The sequence below is a fragment of the Panthera onca genome, chromosome D1, assembly GCF_046562875.1.
Source record: "Panthera onca isolate mPanOnc1 chromosome D1, mPanOnc1 haplotype 2, whole genome shotgun sequence".
NCBI classification, from domain to species: domain Eukaryota; kingdom Metazoa; phylum Chordata; class Mammalia; order Carnivora; family Felidae; genus Panthera; species Panthera onca.
The window spans coordinates 88,015,712-88,020,423 of NC_138348.1; the positions used below are offsets into that span (position 1 = coordinate 88,015,712).

General features: G+C 42.4%; 1 non-coding gene across 1 annotated transcript; it reads right to left on the minus strand.

The window, feature by feature from the left end:
* Positions 1 to 3,200: 3,200 nt before the first annotated feature.
* LOC132662592 (U6 spliceosomal RNA) lies at positions 3,201 to 3,306 on the minus strand. Its single transcript, XR_009602618.1, has one exon. It is a non-coding gene; the product is annotated as a U6 spliceosomal RNA (small nuclear RNA).
* Between the last annotated feature and the right edge of the window lie 1,406 nt (positions 3,307 to 4,712).

The following is a 4,712-nucleotide window of genomic DNA, read 5'->3' on the forward strand; positions in this document are numbered from 1 at the left end:
GAAAAGGGTCTTGAACATGAATAGACACTTCTCTAAAGAAGACATCCAGATGGCCAACAGGCACATGAAAAGATGCTCAATGTCACTCCTCATCAGGGAAATACAAATCAAAAACCACACTGAGATATCACCTCACGCCAGTCAGGGTGGCTAAAATGAACAAATCAGGAGACTATAGAGGCTGGAGAGGATGTGGAGAAAGAAGAACCCTCTTGTACTGTTGGTGGGAATGCAAATGGGTGCAGCCACTCTGGAAAACAGTGTGGAGGTTCCTCAAAAAATTAAAAATAGATCTACCCTATGACCCAGCAATAGCACTGCTAGGAATTTACCTAAGGGATACAGGAGTGCTGATGCATAAGGACACTTGTACCCCAATGTTTATAGCAGCACTTTCAACAATAGCCAAATTGTGGAAAGAGTCTAAATGTCCATCAACTGATGAATGGATAAAGAAATTGTGGTTTATATATACAATGGAATACTACTTGGCAATGAGAAAGAATGAAATCATGCCATTTGCAGCATCGTGGATGGAACTGGAGAGTGTTATGCTAAGTGAAATAAGTCACACAGAGAAAGACACATACCATACGTTTTCACTCTTATGTGGATCCTGAGAAACTTAACAGAAGACCATGGGGGAGGGGAAGGGGAAAAAAAAGTTAGAGAGGGAGGGAGGCAAACCATAAGAGACTCTTTTTTTTTTTTTTAACGTTTATTTATTTTTGAGACAGAGAGAGACAGAGCATGAACGGGGGAGGGGCAGAGAGAGGGAGACACAGAATCCGAAACAGGCTCCAGGCTCCGAGCCATCAGCCCAGAGCCTGACGCAGGGCTCGAACTCATGGACCGCGAGATCGTGACCTGAGCTGAAGTCGGACGCTTAACCGACTGAGCCACCCAGGCGCCCCTAAGAGACTCTTAAAAACTGAGAATAAACTGAGGGTTGATGGGGGATGGCAGAGAGGAGAAAATGGGTGATGGGCATTGAGGAGGGCACCTGTTGGGATGAGCACTGGGTGTTGTATGGAAACCAATTTGACAATAAATTTCATATTAAAAAAAAAAGAAAATAAAGGGGTCTTGAAGAACGTGTTGTACGGAAACCAATTTGACAATAAATTTCATATTAAAAAAAAAAAGAAGAAAAGAAAAGAAAGGGGTCTTGAAGAACAGGTCCCACCCCAGGTCGACTGAATTAGAAACTCTGAAAGTGGCCCCAGGATTCTCATTTTGACAAGCCTCCAGGTGGTTCTTACTGACATGTGAGAACCACTGAACTATGCCCTGTTTCTTCTCCAGCTGCTTTCTCTCACGTGTCACTCAGGTGGATCCTTACAACTTCACCATGCAGTAAGTAGGCAAGCCAGAACATTTACCCTCTTTATACAGGTGAGAAGCAGTTCAAAGACATTACGGGACTTACCCAGGACCACACTGCTGATGTGCAGCAGAGCCTGGGCTTCAGCCAGATCTCCCCAGCTGCCGGAGCAGTGTTATTTCCATCAGCCCTAGGGTAAGAGCATAGTGATAGCATGATTCCCTCCAGCCCCCAGCCTCCTAATTTCCTCTCTCACCTTCCCAAGGAGTTGGCCAGCTTCCTGACAACAGGCTGTGAAGAAAAGCCCTATGGGGTGATGACAGCTGCCTGACAGAACGAAGGTGATAGGGCTTGGTGCAGGGGGTGGGGGTGGGGGGCACCATGCTCATACCTGCAAGGATCGAAAGTGAACTTCAAAGCCAGCACCACCCAGCCAGGCCCAGGCATCCAAAAGCTTCAATTCATCAGATGCCACAGTTCAGAGCTGGCTGCTAATGGCAAGAATGTGGAAACTCAGCCTCCAATGAACACCAGGAACAGAGCCATGAGAGTTGGTCCAGGATTCAGCTCTTTGTGCCAAGCACTCTTACGCAGAAATGATCAGGTTTAAAGAACTATCTCCAGTCCAAGGCCAAGCTGGCAGGTCAGCCTGGGGGAGTGGAAAGGGCATCATCTCTGAAGTCCCTCATGCCTGGGTTTAAAATCAGTTCCACTGTTTACAAGGTGTGCAGAGAAGACCCCCTTACTTTCTCCAAGGCAATCTCTTCCTATGCAAAATGGGGATGCTAATACCCACAGTTTGTGTGAAGGAAGTGAAATAACATGCAAAAGTGCTGGCAGAGGTCTTGGTCATTTCCTTCCCTCATTCTTCCCTTTGGGAGTCTTCTTCCTCCATCTCCATGGATCCTGAGAAGGGGATGCCAAGCTGCTAATGAACCAGGCTAAAGGGGAACAACTCTGCCTAAAGCAGAAGACAACCTCTAAAAGTACCTTCTAGCATTAGATCATAAATCTGTCTTGTGTTGAAACTGTATTCATGGGCTGTTAGCTCTGTTAGGAGTGTATCTTACTGGCTTTATCCAGCATTCAGCACTCAGTATGCACAATAAAGAGCTGCTTTGTAACTTATGCAATATTGGACATGAAGAAATTAATCAGGACTTCTCCAGAATTCTCCAATCATCTGAAATGAATCTGTAATTCTCAGCAATTAGTAATTCTCTGGCAAACTACATCCATATGCCAAATCCAGCCACCTGCCTATTTTTATAAAGTTTTATTGGAACACAGCCATGCTCATTTATCCACATGTTATCTATGGTGGCTTTCACACTACAAAGGCAGGGTTGGAATGCAAGGACTGAAATATTTACCATCTAGCCATTTATGGAAAACTACCAACCCCTGCTCCAAAAGAAGCATAGATAAATTGAACTGTTGCAGTTCAAGCTCTCCAAGAAGTAGACTGTGAGAAAGAGTTCAGGGTTCAGGATGTTAAGTAGGGGATGCCTCTGGGATCCACACATCTGGAGCAGAGAGAAAGGTAGCAGAAGTGGGCACAGAGAGAAATCCAACTGCAATATGGGTCCAGCAGCCTCAGCTGACTCCAGAAGGAACACAGGAGCAAATAACCCTTCAGAGTTGGCCTGAATGGGCCCAAGTAGCGCACTTTTACCCTCTGCCTTAATTGGTCATTGGAAGTGGGCTATCCCCAGGAATGATGTGCCTTTGGGTGAGGCAGCTGTCAAAGGGGCTGACTGCTCAAGGTTGTCTACTGACATCAATCCTAGAACCAAGGGTAACAAATCCTCCCCCCAAGGAAACCTTAGGGGCATATCTTCATGCCCAGCACAGCCACCCAAGCTTTTTTTTTTTTTTTAATATGGAACACTTCACAAATTTACATCTCATCCTTGTGCAAGGCCATGCTAATATTCTCTGTATTGTTCCAATGTTAGTAAATGTGCTGTTGAAGCGAGAACCACCCAAGTTTTTTTTAAGTTTTCCTCCCATTTACAATTGTACCAAAAACTGTAAGATACCCAGGAATAACCCTAACCAAAGAGGTAAAAGATATGTGTGTTTAAAACTATAGAAAAGTTATGAAAGAAACTGATGAGAACACAAAGAAATGGAAAAACATTCCATGCTCATGGATTGGAAGAACAAATATTGTTAAAACGTCGATACTACCCAAAAGCAATCTACAAATTCAAAGCAATCCATATCAAAATAACATCACCTGTCTTCACAGAGCTAGAATAAACCATTCTAAAATTTGTATGGAACCAGAAAAGACCCCAAATAGCCAAAGTAATGTTGAAAAGGAAAACCAAAGCTGGAGGCATCACAATTCCAGACTTTAAGCTGTATTACAAAGCTGTAATCATCAAGAGAGTGTGTGTGCACAAACACACACACACATAGATCAATGGAATAGAATAGAGAACCCAGAAATGGACCCACAAATGTATGGCCAGCTAATCTTCAACAAAGCAGGAAAGAACATCGAATGGAAAAAAAAAAACCCATCTCTTCAGCAAATGGTGCTGGGAAAACTGGACAGCTACATGCAGAAGAATTAGGCTAGACCACTTTCTTACACCGTACACAAAAATAAATTTAAAATGGATGAAGAACCTGAATGTGAAGCAGGAAACTGTTAAAATCCAACAGGAAAAAAGAGACAGAAGTCTTTTTGACCTCAGCCACAGCAACTTCTTACTAGACATGTCTCTGCAGGCATGGGAAACAAAAGCAAAAATGAACTATTGCAACTTCATCAAGATGAAAAGCTTCTACACAGCAAACAATCAGCAAAACTAGAAGGCAACTGACAGAATGGAAGAGGATATTTGCAAATGACATATCAGAAAAAGAGTTAGTATCCAAAATCTATAAAGAACTTATCAAACTCAACACCCCAAAACAAACAATACAGTGAAGAACCATCTATGGATATGGGGGTGTCATCAGTGAGATACAAAGTCAAAGTGATCACAGGATTTCCAGAATAATAACTAAAATATCACCTTAAATTTGTCCCTAATAATGTTCTTGAAAAACTTTATGTCCAAAAGTTTTATTGGAAATCATAAATAGAGAAACAGTCTATAAATATATAAATGCCATTCTCGGGAGAAATAGTCTTTCTATTTCTATCAGAATAGCACCCAGAGTTGCTGACAGAATGGTAAGATCTAAGATAAATAACATATATAAGATATAAAATGTTTTATATAAAAGAGATACAATGAGAGATAAGGTACAAAATGTTACTACTTATTAGTGCAATAGCACAAGAACAAGAGATTTTGAGTCTACAAACCTAGGCTCAGTTCCCCACCTGCCACTCACTATGCACAAACCCCTTTACCCTTCTGACATG